Here is a 6,351-nt window from a genome sequence, read left to right as displayed (position 1 = left end):
ACTATTTAAGTGAATAAAATTCCCATTTGTTAAAAGGAATTTGGCTATGATTTCATCAGTTATTCCCTCGCAACTACTTCCATACTTACATAGTGTGATTAAATGTGTTAATGTTCTTGATGAATCGCTAGTAAATAAAATAAATTCTTAAGAATATTCTTTGAAAATAAATCACGGTTCAATGACCTATTTCGAATAGCTTCAGAGATAGAACACATTTAATATACATTTGGTTTTGGGCTAGTGCTGCGTACATATGGCCCGCATCTCGTGGTCGTGCGGTAGCGTTCTCGCTTCCCACGCCCGGGTTCCCGGGTTCGATTCCCGGCGGGGTCAGGGATTTTCTCTACCTCGTGATGGCTGGGTGTTGTGTGCTGTCCTTAGGTTAGTTAGGTTTAAGTAGTTCTAAGTTCTAGGGGTTTTATGACCACAGCAGTTGAGTCCCATAGTGCTCAGAGCCATTTTTGCGTACATATGTGTCTTACCCGCCCGACTTCACTGACGGTTTATTTTAGCCCTACTTACCTCGTTGCTTTTAGCCCGTTTGTTTGGAATGTCTTTCTGCCATTAAACTATCCCGCTGAACGCGCAGTTGTCCATGGTGAGTGAAGTAGTGCAAGGGACTAAAAGTGTACCAAAAAGAAGCACCGATTAACTGGGTTTGTACATGCGCTGGCTAAAATGCCACACATCTTCAATAATGAAGAATACGCGCGGCTTTTTAGATGGTAATGCTCTTGCCGTTGTCGTAGAATACCATCGTCGCTTTCCGACAGGTAAAATTTCTGATCGCAAAGTGTTTACCATATTTTCCAGAACAGTGTGTGAAACAAGCATTCTTCCAAGTTCTCATTTTTCTTCTGAACGTATAGTTGGTGAAATGGTGCAGCGTAATGCTGCTACCAGCACACAGTGCCTTTCTGCACGTATCATTGTCCGACAAATACGCGTATAGCAAACATTACATGTGGTAGACGTCTACCCATTTCATATAAGGCCTCTCTAAAATCTTCACATTGGCGACAATGTCGCACGACTTCGCCACTGGTTAAATAACAATAGTCGCTTGCTTCCGTTAATACTATTCACTGATGAAACTGTTTACACGGAATGGAATCAACAACACACGTAACAGTCATCGATGTCGCAGTAAAAGCCACAGTTTACAGTGGATTAAATTTCCAAGTTTTTTTTTTTTTTAAAGGCGTAGCCGGCCACTGTGGACGAGCGGTTCTGCGGTTCTAGGCGATTCAGTCCGGAACCACGCGGCTGCTACGGTCGCAGGTTCGAATCCTGCCTCGGGTATGCTCGGGTATGCATGTGTTAAGTCCCATAGTTCTTAGAGCCATTTGCTTGGAAAAGTCGTTTTGTAGAACACCTTGAGCACATTCCTTACGCACGTCCAGCATGATATACCATAAGTGTACCAAGATCGCCAGACCTCACGCCATTAAATTTTTGATATGGCGGTGGATGAAGCCTGAGGTGTACAAACCAAAGTTGAATACGTGAGATGAGTTTCTTGGATGCATCATGGATGCTGCTGCCCTCATTGTAAAACGTGCAGGGGCACTCAGACGAGCAACACAGCATATTCTCCAAAGGGTGCACAAATGCAATGCATTTATTGTGAACCGTGAAACAGCTGTAATGTGACGTGTACGGTTATGCTTAGAGGTTAATATGTTAAAAATACGTATTTTTCAAATGATGCTTTGTAAAATAAATATTGTGATGATTGCTAAGTGTTGTACATGTTTAAACATGGCAATGTATAGAAGAGCACAGAAAAATCTATAATAATGTGGATTAAATGCAATTTAGTTCTGAAACAATTCGCAATAGGACATATGTCCATATTAAGCTTTTTGCTTCAAATTGTCATTGCTTTATCTCTGAATATTGATCGTTTGTCCTGGGACACACCACATGGAACATCATCCTCCGCAAAGAGTTTCCCACTTTATCAACCAGTTCATTTATACATTGCTGGCATTTAGAATGATAACAATAAGAAACTAAACTCCGTTCGAGCACGCCTTGAACGTTCAACGGTACCGACCGACCGCCGTGTCATCCTCAACTCAGGCGTCGCTGGATGCGGGTATGAAGAATCATGTGGTCAGCACACGGTTGTCCCGGCCATTATAGTGTTCGTGGGCGGAGCCGCTACTTCTCAGTCAAGTAGCTTCTCAATGGCCTCACAAGGGCTGAGTGCATCCCGCTTGCCAACAGCGCTCGGCTGACCAAACGGCTAGCCAAGCCCGAAAGCGTTTAACTACGGGAACCGGTGTTACCACTGCGGCAAGGCCGTTGGCAACAACAATAAGACAGCTTACAACAAACGTCGAATTAGTATGAAGTGGCTACTTGCTTGAATATTCGAACGATTAGCATTTCACCAAAACAGTACAGATTGGGTAGAAGTAGTGCCTTATACACTTCGCTTATAAACAAGTTTATGTTGCCGGATTCGTATTCAGAAATAACATTTTGAACTTTATTTGTGAGTAGACAATGTAATACCTCGTGATGGAAGGAAAAACGATTACCAATACGTGTCGGAGTTCAGTAGCGACAAGATCGTGGTCTATAGAAACCGTTGTTTATCGGTCCGCGATATCGCTGCTCGCGTAAGTCGGAATCTCAAGAGGGTCACGCGAGTTCCGAATCGGTGGTTTCAGGAGAGGCACACTCAACGCGACACAGAATCTCAATGGCCCCCTGCGACTAGCGCCCGAGAGGACACACACATTGATTGCTCAGTTGTGGAGGATCATGTCATTACGTCACGCACTTTTGTGTCAAGAAATATCCCCCTTCGTCCAGTTCTTCGACGTCTAAAGCACGACAGCCTGTCAGCACGATGATCATTGTACGGCTCCCATTGATGTGCTGGCAAACAGAGGTGCCCCGACAGTGAAACACCCAATGGCAACATGAGACACATGTGTGGCACCAAGTCGGCTTTTCAGAGTCCCGATAATAGTGATCTGATCGGTGTCTGGAAACTCCGAAGAGAACGAGCGTTAGCAGAATGGAATTGTCATCGACAAATGGGGCCAGTACCTGGCTGAATGATGTGGGATGTCATAGGCTACCCAAGATAATCAACTCTGGTTCTCATAACTTGTCATTCTGAAACGTCCCCTTTTGTACTATTTATGCATGACTGTGCTTAACCTGACACACAATATTTTTAGCGCAACGCAATCTGACTTTCAAAACTCCCTACTAAAGAATGGCCCTGACAAACATTAAACTATACCTTTCACAAATCACTTACCTCACAAAAATCTTCGCTGCCCAAGCTACTGCAATACAGCGAGCGCCACTACTGCCAGCTAAATAAAAGATTCAAACTATGGAAGGCACTAACTACTGATAGGGATAGTTAGCAAATGAAAGATATTAATAGAGAACAAACAATGTATTTACCTTAATATCATCACAAGTCATAATATATATATCAATTCATGACAAATTACAAATCTCCGCCATCTCTCTCCCCACATTCACCACTGCTGGCGGCTCACCTCCAACTGCGCAACGCTACGCGCTGTTCACAGCCAGCTGCCTAACACTACAATGGCGAGTATTACAACAATGCAAAGCAGCCACAGACTGCACACAGCACAGCCAGTGATTTTCATATTGAGCGCTACGTAACGTTGCCAATAAGAAAACATAAACAGCCTACTTACATAGAGAAAACATAAACAGCCTACTTACATAGAGAAAACATAAACAGCCTACTTACATAGCCCCCATGCTCCCCACAAAAATTTTTACAAATTGGATGGGGCAGTGGCCAATACAGATTTGAAAAAATTTTTCATAATTACAATAACAAAGAAATCAAATGCACACACTTATTGATATTATGTTGGTCAAAAGCTAAAATTGTCTCACAGTCCATAAAGACAGTCCACATTGTTCATCACAGTGAAACTGCCGTTTCTTTTCTCAAAGTCTGAGCAGTAAAAGACAATGCACACAGAAGTAGTGGATTTCCATGCAGTCTTGAAGAAGTAGTGTTGTCCTTCCAATGGAAAGACGGTGCTGACTCTTGACATGCTGACAGGTAATGGGCCACAATGGAGCAAACCCACAGCAGAGTCATTCGAAGTTTTGAAGAATATTGGTAGGTAGGTCATCACAGAGCAGACCCACTGTAGTCCTGGTAGAGAGTATGGTATTGGTGGGCCACCAGAGGTGCAGACCCACTGTAGTCCTTGTAGAGATAATGGTATTGATGGATCATCAAAGATGTAGACCCACTGTAGTCCTTGTAGAGATAGCCAGCAGCCATCTGTTGTGACTGTGCAGGTGCACAATCACCATTGAAGGGTCTTGCGGATAATATAGCAAGTCCATAAACCATCACTTGTGCACTCACAAAGTTTTTGGAATTGTCCTTAGAACCAGCAATGCTGTTATCCAGTCCCTTGCAGAATTATTAACAAACGTGCAAACACTAACAGTCCCTACTTCTCACATATTGTCCATGTACTATGACCAACAGAAACGTGTGCAGTGAAATGTAACTTACATGTTAATAATATCATGAACTGGTGACAATTACAATTTTATAACATAAGAATACAATAACAAAGGTACAAAATACATTATTAAAAACATAACAATACAGACAACATTTGTAGTAAAACAGGCTTTACAAAAGAATAGAAATAAACATATACATCAATGTTACAGGAATTATGACATAAGTACATACATAGATCAGAATAATTATTGAAACATCAACTTTACACATGAGCATTAAAACAAAACAATAAACAATGTCTAAACATCTTTACAAAGTAAATAACACATTATTAATGCCAATTGTATTTGAGGATAACAGTATTCCTCATCATAGTGAATGTAGCTTAATATTAAAAGAAAAAATTCTATGAAATTACACAGAGACAGGAAGAAAACAAATACACAAGGGTACACACACACATAGTGGGATAACACCAATAGGAAAGGACAGGGTTCGTTTTCAGTGTAACATTTGGTACTGCAGTCCAACCCAAAACTTCATATATCTTTCCTCTTATTTCATCCTTTGTTTCCACCAAAAAAATCCTATCCAAGCATGCTTTCTGTATTCTGTTCATATTTCTTTCAAAATAATTATTTCTGATTGTACAATACTCATTTGGGCCCAAATCCTTTTTATATAACTTCGCAATGCATTCTTTACCTATTCTCCATAGTCAGTTTCTCATATAGTCTACCCCCTCTTAAGCTAACTTAAATCTACTGAGCTCAGATGCTAAACTAAGGAACGAGGCAATGCAGCAGCACAAAACAATTAATATAAACAGCAATGAAAAAAATGGAAAATTGCAAAGCAAGCTACAGTATAAATTAGCAAAAGTCAAATTCAATAACACTATGCCTGGCAAACAGCAGCAACTTATACCTAAACATGACATATGAAACGTCCCCTTTTGTACTATTTATGCATGACTGTGCTTAACCTGACACACAATATTTTTAGCGCAACGCAATCTGACTTTCAAAACTCCCTACTAAAGAATGGCCCTGACAAACATTAAACTATACCTTTCACAAATCACTTACCTCACAAAAATCTTCGCTGCCCAAGCTACTGCAATACAGCGAGCGCCACTACTGCCAGCTAAATAAAAGATTCAAACTATGGAAGGCACTAACTACTGATAGGGATAGTTAGCAAATGAAAGATATTAATAGAGAACAAACAATGTATTTACCTTAATATCATCACAAGTCATAATATATATATCAATTCATGACAAATTACAAATCTCCGCCATCTCTCTCCCCACATTCACCACTGCTGGCGGCTCACCTCCAACTGCGCAACGCTACGCGCTGTTCACAGCCAGCTGCCTAACACTACAATGGCGAGTATTACAACAATGCAAAGCAGCCACAGACTGCACACAGCACAGCCAGTGATTTTCATATTGAGCGCTACGTAACGTTGCCAATAAGAAAACATAAACAGCCTACTTACATAGAGAAAACATAAACAGCCTACTTACATAGAGAAAACATAAACAGCCTACTTACAATTCAAACAGCAGCCGACACATTTCTGCTCCGTTAAGACCTTTGGCTGCGCCCTATATTTGGGATCTCAGTGACGTTATACTTTGGCAAGATAACACAAGGCCATATTATACCTATTACGTCCTAACCTACCTCGATACTGAGGCATTTGGACTGTTGGCCTAGTCAGCACGTTTTAGAAGTCTCCCACTCACTGAAAACATCTGGTCATCGGTTGTCAAGAGACCAGTACAACACATTCCAGTCAGTATGACTGTTGAAGCCTTGCTCAGAGTTAAAACA

Source organism: Schistocerca americana, chromosome 2 (genome assembly GCF_021461395.2).
Source record: "Schistocerca americana isolate TAMUIC-IGC-003095 chromosome 2, iqSchAmer2.1, whole genome shotgun sequence".
NCBI lineage: Eukaryota > Metazoa > Arthropoda > Insecta > Orthoptera > Acrididae > Schistocerca > Schistocerca americana.
Note: the sequence above shows the minus strand (reverse complement) of the source record.